The sequence below is a fragment of the Varanus komodoensis genome, unplaced genomic scaffold (assembly GCF_004798865.1).
Source record: "Varanus komodoensis strain SLA01 unplaced genomic scaffold, ASM479886v1 scaffold5, whole genome shotgun sequence".
Lineage (NCBI taxonomy): Eukaryota > Metazoa > Chordata > Lepidosauria > Squamata > Varanidae > Varanus > Varanus komodoensis.
This window is the reverse complement of record NW_025336087.1, coordinates 50,724,325-50,743,310: the sequence shown is the minus strand read 5'-3', so window position 1 is coordinate 50,743,310 and position 18,986 is coordinate 50,724,325. Positions and strand designations below refer to the sequence as shown.

The 18,986-nt window shown below is 40.2% G+C and overlaps 1 long non-coding RNA gene across 1 annotated transcript in view; it reads right to left on the bottom strand.

The window, feature by feature from the left end:
- Positions 1–1,964: 1,964 nt before the first annotated feature.
- Positions 1,965–18,986, bottom strand: part of LOC123031618 — a 51,992-nt gene continuing 34,970 nt past the window's right edge. Inside the window, exons 2-3 of the long non-coding RNA XR_006416337.1 lie at positions 5,049–5,180; positions 1,965–2,159 (exon numbers count right to left, since the gene is read on the bottom strand). This is a non-coding gene — a long non-coding RNA (uncharacterized LOC123031618). The remainder of the gene's footprint in view (positions 2,160–5,048; positions 5,181–18,986) is intronic.

The following is an 18,986-nucleotide window of genomic DNA, read 5'->3' as shown; positions in this document are numbered from 1 at the left end:
GGGGTGAGGCAAGGGGTGCTTCCCTGCGACCCCGACTGTAATCCTGCCCCTTAAAAGAAATAATAATATTGCACCATTGCTGGCTTCTTTAAACAGTAGCCAGCTGGTCTCTTTGTTGCATTGCAGGACGATGCATGCGTGCAGACTGAACATAAAATTGTAACATCATAATAGAATAGAATAGAATAGAATAGAATAGAATAGAATAGAATAGAAGAAGGTTGGAAGGAGCCAGGAAAGCGTTTGGGTCCAAACCCCTTGCTGGTGCAGTGCACCAGCTTACAGCATCCCACTCAGATGCCTGTCCAGTTTCTTTCTGAAGGTTGCTAGTGTGGAAGAACCCAGCACCTCTCCAGGCACCTCTCCAGGCACCCACCACCTCTCCACTGTCGGATTGCTCTGATGCACAAGAAATGGCCTTTCCCTTTCCCTGCACAAGAAAGGCTTTTTGAGGCTGCCTGGCAGTGGAGCACAATCCCATGCCTTGGGACAAATTTTAGAAAGAATGGTAGCAAATTGGCTCAGCTCAGGCCAATTCTGTGTGACTCCAGAGACATCACCAATCACCATTTAGTTCATGCGTGAGTCTGGAGAAGTCACAGTCTGTCTTATAATACTTTTATCAGATTGGAGAGCTCATGGGCTGGTTTAAAACTCATTTGTGAGTCTGGAAAAAACATAAATTGGCTTATAATACATTTACACAGTGAAATGTCTCTTTTTAATGTGCTGGATGGATAGCCAACATTTCTATTTTTAAAAGCTCCTCTACACAACGTGAGTCCCACCTGCAGAGACCCCTGGCTTCCACCTCTGTTGATTTGCTTCCTACCCCACCAGTCAAAGGGGCCACAAGCCCAGTAGCCCCAGAGGAACTTGTGCTGGGGGTGTTCTCACCATTGGAATAAAATTCTGGATCTGTTCTAAGGAAGAGACCAGCTTGAAAGAATCAATATTGATTAAGAGTTTCCATGCTTAGTTTCAGAACCTAGAAATAGGATTTTGACTGTAAGCCATCTTTTCTGCACCAAACAAGATTTCCTGGGTAGTGATTACAGTCCATATTATTCTACATACTTGTGCTTGAACTTTTATCTTCTAGGGACAGTAAATCTTCATTTATTAAATGAAATTGCTTTTCAGGCCTACAGGCATCCGTCCAACATTTTAGAAGATGTAACAATGAGGGTCATGATTCAAACCTGTTTGAAAAACACTAACAAATGATAACCAGTTGTGATAGTCATCCACATTTTTACAATATTTAAAAATATGTTTGAATATCCAGAAATGATCTTGTGATTTGATTTATTCTCAATCCCCTTGAAGTGTTTAATAGATACAATATGGTACAACCAAAAAATCTTGCTTATTACTGTTATTAGCTTGGTAATTCTCCAAGATGAAATCATACTTTTCAGGTTATAAATATACATTTTATTGTTGATTTTATGCTGAATTTGAAATATTGCTTCTCTGCTTTCATATTTTCAGTGCTGTATTACAGTACTATAAATCAGCTTAGGAGTAAAGGAATTCTAATTGGTATCAGGTGATTTTTTTTTTTTTTTTTAAGAAAAGGGGAAAAGTTAAACTTACATCCTTTTTGAACAAAGATAGGTTCTGGTGAGGTTCTTTTAATAAAATCAGATGTGTATAGAATGTATCTGATTTATCTTCCTGAAAAGACCACTTGGTTAAAGGAATGCACAGCACACATCAAAGTGTATATAAAATCTGAAAACCACCATAAAGGAACCCTTTAAATTGGTTACTAAGCACATAGAATCCTTTTTTCCTAATGTTTTCCTTATCCATTTTATTTTTATTTTCCATTTAATTAACTGACAGAGTTTCTGCAGCTTCTGCTTATGCTCATTAGATAGATAGATAGATAGATAGATAGATAGATAGATAGATAGGCAGATAGATTTAAAACCACTGAAATAATGGGCAAACCAGTGTTAACATTCCAGCATCTTTATTAAAGTCAGTTAAAGTCCCCGATCATTTATTGTGTCTCAGTGTTCTGACCAGGAACTGCATCCTGTAACCATCTGAAGGAAATGCATTTCAGGTCAGCTGATTTAAAGAACCAGACATGGATCCAAAATGTCATCTTGTTTCCTAATGTCTTCTGGAAGGAACTGAACAAGAGCCTGAAAAGAAAATGTGGAAGTTTCTGTCAGCACTATCCCACCACTTCAGTAATATCATAGAGAGAAGCAGTAAGAATAATAGAGTGCAGCATCTCCAGCTGCTGGGACAAAGAGGTACCTCCAGGCCCACCATCTGGATCTCTAAAGACTCCAGAGCTACACTTCTTCTTCCCAGGCCACATCCCTCAGAAGCTCCACTCTGACCTACTGATGTTATTTACACTATGACACACTTTCCCCCAACTATAAAAGTGATGGACACGATCTTGCATATATTTGAGAAAGGAAAATGCATGGCTGTGAATGCTTTTAAAAATCATGTTGCATGCTGAAGAAAATGTAAGCATTATTTCTACAGCTGTACCCAGTGTTGCAATGCAGACTACAACAGGTTTTCCTTGAGGGAATGCTGGGAGTCCCCACCATTGTCACCAAAGCACAGTAATTGCCTAGAAGCAGATGCTGAGTAGCCCTCTCAGGAAGCACTGGTGCCTAAAGGTACAACACCAGCTAGTTACCAGATCCAGAAGTACTCAAGTGATGATTAAGGATTCCTCGCACATAGAGATATACGCAAGAGCAGGGCTCATGAAGAACATCCCTGTGCCATTCCGCAGAGCATTGTTCGCTCGCTCGCTTGACAGGAAGAGATCCAGTGACCAAGTAGGTAGCGGCATGCACCACTTCTTTTTCTTGTCCCTTGGTTAGTGTGGGGGCAGGTGAACAGGCAGTTTGCACTGGTGAAAGTGAACAGATTCAGGAAGCCCCAGCTGATGGGCCCCTGCCTGGCCATACCTACTCTTCATGCAATCCCTAAGTCCCTGCCTGGGCGAGAAAGTGGTTGGCCTTCCAGTGGGCTTCAGGGGATTTAAAGGGGAGTTAGATATATTTGGGGATAGATTAATGAAAAAGAACTCTGATACCTATAAGGACATTCCAGGTTAAGACTTGGTATCCCCTGAATATTACTTGCAAGTAACTAGTTTACTTGACAAAGGCCAGCTTGACTAGAGACACCATTGCATACCAAAAGAAGGGCAACAAAGTGGGAGCCAATTTGTCCTCCCTTAACAGGGAGTTCCAGAGCCTGAGAGTGGCCACAGAGAAGGTTCTCACCCAGCATGCAATAGGACCAAGAAAAGGGTGTCCCCAAAGATCTTAAATCCAGGTAGGTGTCACAAGCTAGGTTCCCTGCTTTGCACTCACAGAACAACAGACTATTCTTTGGCAAAAAGCTCTTTATTCTACAATGCACTTCCAGCAACCAACAAAGAATGAGTCCCCATGCACAGAGCAGTTCATTAAACCCAATCCAGCAAGAACCCTCCTTTTGAGTAAGTCTTGGTCCCATCCTTCTGGGAAGGCCCCCTTGGATACGGACTAGCCTCATCGCTATTCATTGACCCTCTAGTTGACTAGCCCTTCTCTCCTGACTCCATGTCATGGGTCATACCTAGTCCTCCCCAGAAAACCTAGTCCTTCCCAGAAAACTCACTGTTCAAATTACCCAGGCATCAGGAATCCTTGCCCTGACCCTTCTCTTTCCTTGAATCCATTCCCTTGTTCAAGGATCCCGACATCCCACATTTCTCTGGATCTTTCATAGAAAAAGAAACAGAGAAGAAGGTAGAAATTATATGCTCTATGGACAGGCTGTATGGTTAATATCATGGGAGCCCCATTCGTAGAATGATCAATGAGTTCTAGAAAGCAGGCAGGGCCCATCAAACACCCCTTCCTAGAATACTCCTGGGACAGGAGGAAGAGAACTTCTGTGGCAGCTTTGTTCTGTGCCAATCTTTCTAGGGCAGCTTCTAGGGTAATCTTATTTCTTTGCTACAGTCTCCATTTGAATTAATGATTGAGCCAAGGTATCCAAAATCTTTCACAATTTCAATTTTTTCATTGTTAATCTTATGCAATTCTTCTGTAATCATGGCTATTGCTTTCATAATGTTCAGCTGAAGTCTTGCGTTTGTACTTTCATGTTCATTAGGAGTCATTTCAATTCATTGCTACTTTCTTCCAGTAAGGTATCTGCATAGCTTAAATTATTGGTGTATCTTCTGCCAAATTTCACTCCTTCCTCTGATCCTAATCCAAGTTTCTGTATTATATGTTTTGCACACAGATTGCACAGATGGGAGTTAAAATACACCCTTGTCTGACACATTTGCCTATAGGAACCCAATCTGTTTCTTGATATTCTGTTCTAACAGTAGCTTCTTGTTTATGTATCAGGACAATCAAGTGCTGAGGCATACCCATTTCTTTCTGAATCCTTCAAAGCAACTTGTGAATTTGTAGGCTAAAAGTCTTTGGTAGTGTATTCTAGTTGTAAGTACCTTTTGAGAGTCCAAATATATCTGCTTTCAGACAAAGCAGAGCCAAGGAAAATATTGGCCCAAACATGGACTTGACTACAGTAGCACCATACCTATTTACAATGAATGTCACCAAACAGCTGAAATGGTATTATACATAGTCGTAGTAACTGAGTGAATTGGAGAGGTAAAACAAAGGTTGTAGTCATTGCAACATAAATGCTTAGCTTCCTTAACTTGTATAATGTGGGGTCTAACTCAAACATGAATGAATGAAGGGAATAAGTGGAAGACCCCAGCAACTGAAACTGATAGAAAAGCTTGAACTGTTGCAGTTCTCATTGCTAGAGGAAGTGTTCAGTGAGAAATCATATCCTATAATGGCTATTGTCTAACTATTTGGAGAGCATTAACTAATTTAAATGTTAGAAATCTTTGTGAGGCTCAAAAACTCTGGATTTAGTGAAATCCTTGGGCAGGAGGGTTGATCTGGGAAACCTATTGTAACTGAAAAAAAATCACTTCATCTCTTGGTTTAGAGCATTTATAACATAGGAACCCATACCTTTGTTTTAATGGTGATCATGTAACATCTGTTTAATTTTAAAATTTATTTGGAGGCTTTTGGGGAAATCCCTTGGAGTTTTTCAACTTTCTATTTTCTCGATGTACACCAAGGATATAGAAAATTAATTTCCTGTGCAAAAATACAAAATGACAGAAGGCTCAAGGTTAAACCAATTTACAAAGAAACTCACTGCCAATATTTGTAATATACTGCTCCTATTTGAAATATTTAAGGTGTTGTTTGGCTGTTCTCATGGTATTTATACATATTACGATTCTTGTACAATAAACTTCAGTGTATTTTTGAAAACACTTTGTATTGATTGTTCCCTACTGAATTGTGAACTGTCTGCGCATATGGCTATCCGTTTATTTTAATAAAGAAGAACTCGTTGGAAGCTCCCATTTTCCCACCCTTAGGCCTGTTCTGGAAGGGCTTAGCATGCTCCACAATGCTTCAACCCTAGAGGGAAAACTGATGAAATATAATACCATCAGTGGACGCATCCATTGTTATTCTGCAGTCTTGACTGTAGTGAATGAAAATGCAGGGGGAAATGCAGGGAGGGTGATAAAGACTGTGTTTCAGTTGAGAACCCATTCACACAAATATTTCAGGGTGAAAAGACAATAAATGAAATATGAGCACCAAATCCACATTCTCATTCAATTGATTAACTACTTCCCCTTATTGTACCTTAACAAGCCACTGTAAAATTTATCCAACATGGATGGACAGAGGTAGTGTGGCACCTTGAAATCCAACATACAAGCAGTCAGAGGGGTGCTTACCTTTTGAGAAAGAAAGCCATATTCTCTCAGGCTAAGAGGGTTCAGGCTAAGAGGGGTGAATTGGTCTCAGTGAGAATTGCTCTTAAATAGACTCTCAGTGATTGTGGGGTTTGATTCTGCTTGCTACTGAACTGAACCAGCCGCCTCCAACTAACTCAGCAAGTAAATAAGTGTTCGATCAGTTTGCTTTGGGGTGCTGGGATTTGGTGGAACAGCACAGGCAGAAAACTACCTTCCCTTTTACTTTCAGAAAGAGTACCCCATTTTCACAATTCAAAAAGTCCTAGGAAAGCGCACTCAAAAAACCCCTAAGAAATGAAACTGGGAGATTGCGGCAACATAAGGAAGCTATCAACAACTGTAAGGAAGCGAGACTGCAGGACAAATGCTTCATGTAGAAAAGTGCTCTAACTGATGCGGCGGCATCATTACGCTGCATACAAGACAGATGACACAAGCGCATTCGCCGCTTCAGGGAAAGGACTTTCCAGAAGAAAAGGTCAATTGTCAAACATGTCAAAGAATCTGTAATAAACATTATTTATTCATGCCCGTACATGCTTGATCGAGAAGGGCCATGTTGCAAGCAAGGACAGATAATGAGGGCTGATCATTGTAGAGAGCTGAATGAACTGTATGATCACAGTAAGTGTTCTGCAATATTGCATCTCTATACCAGAATCTAAATTACATTGCTTGTGGCTCCCAGTTTTGAAAATGGAGTGGATGACTCATCTCGTAAAGGAGGCGAGAAAGAAATTCCAGAGTTTTTGAAGAAGGAGTTAGATCTGTTCTAGATGAATTTGTGCTCTACCTGAAGAATCAGGTGTACAGTAAATGGATGCTCCAATGTGGTGCTGGTGACCTCCAATGTCCTCTCTTTTGGTAGTGCTTGAGTGGCTACCCTGTAAGTATTACATTGGGACCCACGAGATGCCTTCTCCCAAGAAACCAGGGTGAGGGGAAGATTATCAGGGGCCTGGTCACTGCAACATGAAAGAAAAGTAGCTGTTACAGCACCTTCTCTTTCTACAGCAAGAGAATATGAAGCAAAAGCCCTGTTTGATACCCCCATGGTAGTCCACATATTCTGCTAAAATGTTCCTGAAAATGACACAAGGTGTGAAGTATAATCCTGGTAGTAGTTGGGCGTCTGGTGCTATGACTTCACCAGGATGAACCTGACAGCCAGTTTAGGTTATCCGCATAAGAGTTATTTGTTGAGTCTAGAAGCATTATGTAAACCTTCATGGAATGTGCAGGTGTGTGCAAGACTGGGAAATAGGTGTGCTGTGACTGAGCATGACAGTCATTTTATGAATGGCCATTTGGGGACCCAAAATGATTAGCCACCCTGTCCTAGGACTACTTAGTCTCTTGAGATCCAAGTGGCGTGAGCGCTTGGCATTCCTTCCACCAGCTGAAGCCAGGATAATGGCAATTTTACAGAGCACAGCGACACTTCTCCCCACCTCCATCCCTCATTACAATCAATCCCATGCAGGTTCTTCACTGAAAACTTGAAAGAGTGGACATCTGCATCCTCAGCCAAGTCTTTTACTGTGTATAGACCTAGCAAGTAGCAAGAGCACTATAAGGTCTAAATCTAATTGTACATTATCAGGGCAACTACAGTTGCTGAGTCTGGAGAAGGACCAGAAGAGAGATCGGGCCCTTTCCTTCACTTCAATTCAAGCCCCAACACAATGGCTCTCCCCGCCTGTCAGCTCTGCATTAGGAGAACCCCACCCTCCCTCCTCTCTGGTCTAAAGAGAAAACACATTGAACTCATCTAAAAGCATATCCAGGAATGAAAATTCAAGATTAGATCATGTATTTGCACACCACAGAGGGCAGAAAAAAGCATAAACCTCAGGAAAGCAAGCAAGAAAGATGTCAAAAGTAGCACCCGCTTAAGAATCTAGTTGAGTAATGTGCAGAAATTTGAGACACTTCAGATTGCTCTATCCAGTAATTCAAGGCTATGGGAGATGAAGAAAGTATTTGCTTTCAGCTCCGTTTTCCTTCTCATTCCATTAGCACCCTGTTATCAGACCAGAAAATCTGACTATCTGCCTTGAAATTGCTTACTGAAGCAGTATCTTCTCCGACTGAAAAATAGTCTAGGAACTATTTAGCATAACGACAGACAGAACACCTGATATATGAAGGATTATTAATCATTGGCTTAACCTGTTTTGTATGGTGTTTTCAAGAAATATAAAGATCTGTCAGTAAAAGCATGAAAAAAGCCTAAGATTTTTCTACCACCATACAAAAGTGTAGATGGAAATGCAGGCTGGCTCATGATACTTCACACCTGGATATTATTTCCATCTTTTCTTTTATGTGTAGTTCTATACAAGTGTGCTTGTTACTTTTAGAACATTTGTTCATTCTCTTCCCATTATGTTATAAGAGAATGTATGAAATCCATCTTCCATACTCCAAAGTACTATATAAGATTTCCCCCACCTCATCACACTTTAAGAGAATAATTGCAAGCAAATTAATGAGATATCTGATTTTTTTCACTCTCACCCTACGAAAATTCGACAGTGACATTATGTTACATTATATTAATAGGTGGCTGGTGTTCTTCACATTTACCTTGAAGTAAGTACCACGGAACTCAATAGGAGTTACTGAATAAAAATGCATAGGATTGGACCATAGAGTTGCTATCTAAAGCACATGTGCTAAGTGTTTTTCTTTTAAGTCGTTATTTTTTTAGAAGTACTGCAAAATATTAATGTGTTTGACAGAAAAATGGTGAGGCAAAGTAAAGCACCCGACAGACAATGATAGTTCCATCACACCGCCACCGTCTATTGTCTTTTGACCATCTCCTTCTGACTTTATCCTGAATCAGACTGGGAAGGATGGGCCAGCATCTCTCCCTCCATCAGGGGATCTACTTGTTAGGAAGAATGCTACGTATCCTCCTCCCCAGTAGATCTACTGATGTGAAATGAAACAATGTGTTTAGTTGCAACGTGTTCTTTCCAATCCAGGTCCTTTAATGAGACACATCGTCTTCCCCACCAACCCCTAAAACTGGAGTCCTGCTGAGGTGCGGCGTGACCTGCATGAGCTGTTTCCAGAAAGTATCTGGTAGTGACACCCATTAATATCTTCTGACTCTGATTTTATAACAGTGCTTGAACAGGAAATGACCACATTTATGAAGATAAATATTGCTATAGCCCCTTTGTGAGATATCCAATGGAACCTCTTCTGAGTGTTTATCTGATGGAAAATTATCTCACTCTTCACACCATTGTTTCCATTGCTCCCCCTCCTATGGGGACAATTCCCCCCATTCACTACCTTCTCCTACTGCAAGAGAAGGCTCTTAAACCCCCTGGAAACAAGAAAGAATTGGAGTTAAATTTCCCTTGAGATTGTCTCAAGTGAAGATTTGGCCTTCACTCAGCATACGATGAAGCTAAGCTAAGGCTAACAAATATTTTTCTGTGTGCAGTACCTCCAGAGGATCCTAGCCAGAAGTACTCATTCCTTTGACAAACCCTGAAGGTGAGATCTAAGAACCACACCCTGAAATTCCCAAGGCAAGCTGGACAAGACACCATTCATGCAGTTAGGAATTGCCTCAGGATCTTTAAGATATAACAACATAACCTTGAACAAGGTTCTGTAACTAATAAGAAGCAGATAAAATCAATTTTTCTGCACCAAAACATCTATTTTAAGAGTCCAGTTCTACAGCATAATAATCCTGTAAAATATTAGGGAGCCTGAGTCCTCAGTTATTACTTTGAAATATCATTTCATTTGCAGCTTTAAGGGCACAGTCCTATGGCTGCCAGACAGATGGAGAGGGCCATAGGGGAGTTTGGTGTCCCAGCTCTCACCTTAAACTCACTCCAAGGTCAGAGCTGGGACTCAGAACACAAAGTGACCCTAAACCTTATGGTCAGTGTGGACAGAACAGTGCTGGCTGCAGCTCCAAGTTCACAAGACCTGGGAGACAGAGTTTTGTGAGCCTTCTGTGGAAGGGGAACACATGTGACATCTTGGCAGCACCTCAGCCTTCTCTTCTCACACTCTATGGCAAAACGGTTAGGTAACCAAAATCAGCTATTTGAAGGGCAAGGGAAGTACAGTAGCACCTTTCACTTCCATGTTCCATCTGCCCTCTGAGATGCTTGTGATCTCCTGAGTTTGGAGGTCGTAGGCAGCTGTATTGGAGTGCAATGCCCATGTATTATTTAGCCAAATTAGGTTTGTTATTCTTCTTTGCCATTTACTAATCATTAACCAACAGTGGTACATGAATGAATTTCAAGCAGAATGCTTGAAGAGTCATTTTTAAAGTCACAGCACTTCCTAACTAGAAGCCAGGCTGCTATGTCTTTTCCTTTTGCAGTTAATAATTCACCAGTATTAAAATCCACAATAGCATTTAAATCTAAATGTCCCTATAGCTACTCCTAAAGGTCCCTATACATTTAGCAATGTCAGGTTCCCATATACTTAACAGTGGTTTTTAATTATAATCCCCAGTGTCTTTCGGTTTATCCCCGTTAGTCTAGAAATCCAGTCTTAGAGAAGATCTTTCTGCTGTTGAATCCAGTGTTTCAAGCTTCTCAGAGGTTAGTTTCTCTCAGGAAACTCGCCTCTTAGCAAAGCAAAGTTCCCAGAGGCATGTCTTCTGACAAGACTCCAGTCCAAGGCCCTAGGATTTCTGCCAAAACATTGGTCTCAGAGGGTAAAGATATCTCTTGTTATTTTTCTAACTCATCCTTGCTTCTACTGTGCTTTCTGTATATGCCTGAACAAATAAGTCTACCAATTCTTGCTGGTTCCATTTAGAAGAATATATGACACAGATGTAGATGGATTATGATAAATTAGTGACATCCAGTTGCTCTCCTAGATTTCATTCATTGAGATTTGTTTTAATGCAAGATGCCTTTTTCCACATGATCAAACGCCTTTTCAACATCCAGGAAGAAGATTCTGTTTAATTTTACTTTAATCATGATATTTCGTCATAATTTAATTCAGTTTTTATTCAGACAAATATGAAAACTTTTATAAGATGCTCATATATTTAAAAGTGTAATATTATATATAATAAATCCTATGGCTGGGGGAAGCTTCCAGCAGCACAGGATTTATTCCATCTCCCTCTCCAAAGGCAGAGAGAAAGTGGGGAGGAGATTGAGGGAGAGCCTCAGAGAAGATCCAAGCCCATGAAATTATCCTGTGAATCTGTGGAAGCTCTGCAACCTTTGTTCCTCAAGCATCTGAGCCAGCGACACCTGCTGACCAGTGGGGCTGGCAGGAAAGAGAGCAGAGCAGTCTAGTATATGGTAGGTGGAGTTAATGCATCATATTAGGCAGAGCCAACTAGTTCTAGTGCTCTCCTCCCCCTTGCAAATACCTTAAGGAGCCTTAGTCATGCATTACGATTACAACTCAGCGTCTAACTAAACTCAAAAATAATTTCTTATCTCATTTCAAAAGGGTTCTATGATGAAAGAATAAAATATGTTAACCTGGTGCTTAAACATAATGAGATGAGCACTAGGCAAGTTTCTTTGGAGGAGAGACAGAAATACATCTGGTCATAGTGGGGGAGGCTGTGACCAAATGACCCTTGTGCCTGCCCAGTCTGCTGTTGTCCAGGCATTCATGGCTGATGGTGAATTATTTCCAAGGCTACCCTGTGACCTCCTTTCTTATGTTGCTTTAAACAGGCTTTGCATGGAACAGCTCTTCTGATAGATATCAGGCATCTGTATATGAGCCATACAGCCCACTGCTTGATCAAGGCTTCTTCCATTTTTTGCAGGAGGATGAACACATCCTTCACGTGAGGTTCTCCAGGAATGTTCCTGTATGTCTTTCTATATGTTCCTATATGTTCCACTGCACAACACAAGGAGGCTGGCTTCCCATAACTTGAGCCTGTTATTCTTTGTCCTACACTCTGATATGATCAAGAAGTTCCTCCTCTTTGTGACAGCCTTTCAAATACTAGTAAAGTTCTATGTCTTTCTCCTCAGTCTTCTCTCCTCAAGGCTATACATGCCCATTTCTTTCAATCTTTCCTCACAGGGCCTTGTTTCCAGTTCCTGGATCAACCTTGTTGCCCTCCTCTGAACACTTTAGAGTTTGTTTTAAACTGTGGTGCCCAGAACTGGACAGAATACTCCAGATGAAGCCTAACCAGTGCTGAATAAAGGAGAACTAGTACTTCATGAGATTTGGAAGTAATATTCTATTAAGGTAAAGGTAAAGGTAAAGGTTTCCCCTTGACGTTAAGTCCAGTCATGTTTGGCTCTAGGGGGCGGTGCTCATCTCTGTTTCCTAGCCAAGGGAGCCAGCATTTGTCTGCAGACAGTCTCCGTGGTCATGTGGCCGGCATGACTAAACTCCGAAGTGTGCGGAACGCTGTTACCTTCTCACCGAAGTGGTACCTTTTTATCTACTTGCATTTGCATGCTTTCGAACTGCAAGGTTGGCAGGAGCTGGGACAGAGCAACAGGAACTCACCCCATGTGTGGATTCGAACCGGTGACTTTTCGATCAACCAGAACAGCAGCACAGCAGTTTAAACCACTGTGTCACCTGCATCCCAATATTCTATAAATGCAGCCTAAAAGAGCATTTTCCGTTTTTGCAGCCACATCACATTGTTGATTCATATTCAGATTGTGATCTACCAAAATTCCAAGATCCTTCTCACTTGTGATATTGCTGAGCCACGTATTCCCCATCTTGGAACAATGCATGAGTTGTATTTTATTAGTTCATTAAGAACATTATTTACGCCCATCACTCCCCTAAATAGCTACTGTTAAATACATGTTCGTCTGCCCTCCTCATCCTACGGATAAAACCAGAGCCAGCTGTGAAGCCTATGCAAGGCCTTGCAAAAATGATGCATTCAAAAGGGTCTGAATTTGACCTCAGTTTAACATTGACCAAAGTGTCATGACATAGTGACAGGGATCCAAAGAGCTGCTTTAGGAATGTCTAACGGGTTGCAGTGTCCAGTGGGCTTTTAGATTTTCAAGCCACCCACCTTTTGAACAGTTGACTGCTAGGTCACTTTACAAACTGCTTTAAAGTGGCCCATTGTTGGTATTGCGCAAGTGGAGAAATCCAAGCCACTTTGGGCTCATGGAACAAGTTGCATGGTTCTTTGGATCCCAGCCAATGCTCTCTTTTGAATCATAAACCATAGAATTGTTTCACAATGTCCAAAGATGGGTAAAATTTGCCACAGGGGCCCTTGCAAGAAGGGGCATAAAAGGCGCTTATCTTCTTTCTATTATGGACCCTCCCCCTTGGAAATCCCATATAAGTAGTAATTCACATCTTTCCCTGCAGATTTTAACAAAATATGTGCACTTTCTAAGTAAATTGTACTCTAGCCTGTCATATATGCGGCATCAAATTGAAAAAAATACTTGCATGTCCTAAAATTGAACATTTTGAAAGCTTTAACATGGTGAGGATATTTGAAAGTGTCAGAGAAGAATATGGAATGTGTAAAGTTTAATTCAAGGCAAATTCTTTATAAAGAAAGGTGTGGAATGGATAAACATCACAGTGATTGGAGTGAGCAAGGTAAAGTGAACTTAAATGGGACATTTCCAGTCAGATAATCACAAAACGTTTTACTCTGGAAATGACATACTCAAAAGGGTGGCTGTAATAGTGAGTCAAGATGTAGTGCAGGCAGTAAAGGGCTACAATGCAAAGTCCAACGGAATAATATCAATCAGAACGCTCAGAAGTCCACTCTCCAAGGATAGCTCCTGAAGAAGAAACTGAAAACTTGTACACAAGCATCCAAGAGGAAATTGATAACACACCAAGACATGCTGATAATCCTAGGTAACGGGTAAAGTGGGAAAGAAAGAAGAATCCACTGTTGAGAGAGAATTTGGCTTAGGGGTCAGATATGAAGAAGAAAATGACTCAGAATTCTGTGAAGCTAACGATCTGTTTATTGCAACTGATCAGATGGAAGTCAAAGGCAGAAGAGGCGGAAGACCAATTATGCGATGGATCAATTCCATAAAGGAAGCCACAGCCTCTATTTACAAGAAATGAGCAGGACAGTCAAGGGCAGGAGATCTTGGAGGGCATTCTTCCATAGGGTCATCATAAGTCAAAGAAAATTTCATTGCACATAATAACAGCCACAGCAATAAAAAAGCAGTTTAAACATTGAATTAATTCCAATTCTTTATTAGCCAGGAGGGTGAAGGATCCTGAATAAATGTGGCTGCATGAACTTGCCAAAGCACTATATGTTATCAGATCTTCTGTCTTATATTCCACTGAAATCTTTCACGTCAACAGTATCCCTGGAGCAGGACAGTGTGTACATATGGTCCACATGGGATCAGAACAGGATTCCTGTTCTGAGCCTGATCTAGAAATTATATCTTTTGATCCTAACTGGCATTTGGTTGCTGGTATTAAGCTGAAATTTATTTGTTAGTTATATCCCATCTTTTCTTCCAGGAGCCCAAAGAGCTACACATGATCCAGCTTTTCTCAATCTTATCCTCACAAAAGCCCTGCATTGAAGGTTAGACAGAAAGCCAGTGACTGACCCAAAGTCAGCTAGTGAGATTTATGGCCAAGTGGGGAAAGAACTTGGATCTTCCACGTTCTAGTTCAACACTCACAATTATGGCACAAAAGCTCTCACCAGAATGTAAATAGCTTTCATCGTCAGATTTTACAGAAATTCTATGATGCTGAATGACAAGTGGTATGTTGTAAGTATATGGCTGATATTTTAATGTACTTGGCTTTTGTGGCATGTTGTAAGTTCATCTTTCAGTGAGATAGCAACCTAAACATAGTCCAAACTGTATTTCAAATCATTTCCCTTATGGCAGCATGGACCCATTGTGCTCTTTATGAAGATATGCTAATAACCAGAGAAAATAATGTATGGAATGAGGTTGACCCTATCTTTGAAATTGGAAGTGAGATACTTTGGTGCTGTTTTTGGTATTTCGTGAAGAAGGATAGATTGATTATTTCATCAGTCCAGATATCTGGCACAATAACTTTGCATATCACTCACAGATATTGCTATCACCAACCAGTGTTACTACAAAAAATAGCCACATTTTTCTGAAGGGGCATGTGTGTGCTTGCCTCCCCTTGTTTTCTCTGACCCCTTTCCCCCACCCAGTCTTCTCTCTCTCTTGCTTTGCTTTTTGTTAGAAGTTAAGAGAAAATGGAAAGTTGCCTTAACACTGTTCAAGTATTTCAAAGTAAATCCATACCACCTTGGTTAGTACATTCTAACATTTCCAAGACCATAAACGACATTCCATGCCATAAAATGTTGCAGGGAGTTATACTTTGTCTTTTTTGAAGAGCTCGGTTGATTCCATTGCACTGAAAAGAATCAGATAAGTGGAACATGGGAAAGGAAATAAAGGGCAATCAAAAATGAGACCAAGGGTGGAGGGAAAGGTTCTGGGTTCACTCTGGAGTTAACTCCATTCTCTATTTCAATCTCAGATAAAACGATTGCTTTAAATCAAGAGCTTCGCTTTCAATGTACACAAACACACACACACACACACACACACACACACACACACACACAGAGGCACAAAATCCTTAATACCCTGAAGGGCTGGAACATCAAAGCTTAGCACCTGAAGAATTCCACATGCTCTGGCTTAATAACACAATATAGAGCATTACATAAATCCTAAACAACATTATTCATGGATATACATACAATAAAATAAATTATTGTCAGGATCAGGTAACCGATATTTAATACCAGTCCAATTCCCTATCAGACAGTGTCCCCACACATTAGGAGGGTGTTGACACAGGGCAGTGAAACATTCTTTGCTTCAAAACTTTTCTGCTTCCTTCCCCATTCACAATTGACATTTCAGTTTTTGGATCTGGCTTCTGCACATCTGCAAGTTACCCAACGGAAATTCCAGAATCTTGCATGCTTCTTTGATTGTTACATTTAAGATATCATGTGTGCTACTAGCTCAGCTGCTGCAAAGCATTAAAGTCAGTTACTCCAAGCTTGTAAAGTACTTTGGAAATACTATAGACAAGGATTAGGGAAGATGAGTATTCCACATGTTTTCAGGGGAGATGATTAAAGTAGGAGTTATACACGACACAGTTAAAGTGATATATTGACTGCATGCTGGGAACAATAGCTTGTGATCCCCCTCTGATGATTTTTTTTCTTCAGTGTTTTTGAAATGATGTTTATTTCAAGCTGTTAGCATTTCTGAGAAGAGTGAAAGGAACATTTTCATTGAAGAATATTTATGAGGACAGATAAAGGAATGATTCTCCCCTTTTAACCTCATTTGTAGTGTGTGTGTGTGTATGTGTGTGTGTGTGGCTGCATGTGATTCTGTGCTGTTTCATTAAATGGGAATCTAAACTGATGGAAGTATGGTTAATACTATTCACTTATTTCAAGAATCCATGCTTTATTTTGCTTTCATTTTGGCAGCACTTAAAAAAAAGAATCAAAAGTGCCAGAAAGACACAGAAGCAACTTGGAATGGTCACAGTGGTGTTTAACTGTGTACCCATTAAAATTGGGTACACAGTTAAGTACCCATTAACATTGCAAGTTAGAATGATAATTGCATGATAATTGCTTGGTGCAGAAAAGTCCCAAGAATGGGAAGGAAACTGCACCAAGTCAGGAAATCACCAAATGATCAGAAGCTGAGAGCAGGAGGACCAGGAGAAAGAGCTGCGTCCTCCTGGGGCTGCATTTGGCCCCCAAGACTGCAGTTCTGCATCTCTGCTGTAACAAAATGTTAGAGCATCAATACCACCAGCAGCAACAATACATTTGGGAGCCACCTTCAAGCTACCACCAAGATGAAAGCAGCATCCAATAGTTCCCCTTGCACTTTAACTGAGGCTAAAATCAGGAAGAGAGTTCTCGGGATCCATCAGATGCAAAGCAACTTTTCCCCCTTTCCACTGCTTTCATATGAACTTTTCTGCCCACTGTGACCAATGACAGAGACATGTGGAAAAAGCCCAATGTGCTTGGGAAAGGCAGGAGAAGACCCACCCCGCCTTCCTCCATGGGCAATGCTAGCAGGACTCCGAATTCAATGATAAATCTTCTCTGCCTCACAAAGGAGTGCTTTGTGAGATACAGCGCTAAACCAAACAGTACCATTTCTATTCCTGGTTAGATCTCCTTTCCGTTTCTGCATAACTCACTTGGTTGATCCTAACCATTCAAGAAACACATCATTAAGTAGATATCACTTATCACTGTTTAGCTACATGCTGATGCCACTGAAGGGAAAAAGCCAATTCAGATGGAAAACAATACTGTTTGGATAGGCAAACACTTGTGAAGCAATGAAAAAACCACAAACATACATATTTAAATGTGATGAGCTTTTTGACACTGCTAAAAATGCTTCTGGAAAACAGTAGGGTACTTTCAGCTCAGCTTAAATCAGTTTGCCAATTACTTTTGCTAGAATGTACCATAAACTGGAAAATTTAAGATAATGCAGTGCTTTTTCAGCATTATTATTCATAGGACTGTTCAAATGTTCAACTACAAATTGAATTCTATGTATGTACCACAAGACTACATTCCTTGGGCTTTTCTGTTTTAACACAAAATTGTTCACACAGACCCAAAGAGAGTGGATTTTATTACATGGCAAAGAGAGATCTGGGATTTGGTTTCCTATTTTCCTCCCCACAGCATCCCAAAAGCAAAAATTTTATAGCTCATATTTAAAGTGCTATCCATTAAGTTCATCTTATAAAGAACACCACGTGCATTCTACAAGAGTAGAAACTGTTCTCATCAGGAAACCAGACTTGGCAGGAGCACTGTGAATAATCAAAGCATTTAGTGATCCCAGTGATTTTCAAAAGAACTAAGACCCAATAATCCTAAACTAATCAGGGAAGGTATTTTTGCTTTTTTCTTGTACAATAGAAAAACAATCAAACCAAACCATGAGAGAAAAAAAGAAAGTAGGAGAAAAATGAAAAATTAGAATATTTGAATTTAAGAAAATGATTCATAGCAATGGTTACATATATATTATATACTTGCATATTCTGGTATATAACTGTACATACTATTATTAAAATACTTATGTATATCCTTCAACAAAAGCATCCCAAATATCCATTTCCAAATATCCATTTGTAAATTGCACTTAAAGGCTACCCATACAAAAACTTAAAGTTTCATTAAGCCCTCCACCCATTGTGCTATTCAAGGTAGACCTCTATCCTCCCAATGTTGTAATATTAGTCTTTTAACTACCAAAAGGATGCAGAAATGCCCCTTACCTTGACTGTCCAAGAGATGGGGAGGTAATCCAAAAGTAAATATGTATCCTTAAATATTAAAGAATTTTCCATCACAAGGTCCGTCTGAATTATTGTGTCTTCTTGAAAAGACACCACCATTGGGTATTACCAAAACATATGGACAAAGAAGAATTAGTGGCATTACACCTCCAGCAACTGGCTGATTTGATTAAACCTTTATTAAAGAGACACTGTCACCTGATATACTCCAAACACCATTTTCTGTTGAATTATTCATTGCCTGAGATCCACAGTCCTTTGTAAAATAGATATTGAAGCACCCAAAGGTTGTACAATATGGGATGCCCATTTCATTATTCCATGCTTGCTTGAGACCTTGAGTATGTTTTCAACCATAACTTGTAGGTTGAGTTAACATTTTGGCTTTGATCAATACTCCTAATAACACAGGCTGTTCTGAAGCTGTAAAAGCAACAAGGCCAATCCTAGATTCTAACAAATCTTTCAGTTGCATGGATTGCCATGCAGCCATAGTTGACAATCCTTATTTAGCCTCCAAAGCAGAGGATGGCCAGATGATGATAAAAATCAGGACTAACAAGCTGATCTAAGTAAAAATCCTCTTATTTGTTTCAAGCATCCAAAACTACAGGCAGTCTCTTTGCAAATAGCTCTTTATTGTTAAGTCACAGCTAGTAAGCTACAGCAACTGGAAGATTTATTTCTGTGCATGAACAGAGTGGTTAGTTAATCCAAACTAGAAACTATGAGCACTTCCAAAAACCCTCCCTTTCAGTAACTTTGGGCTCCACCA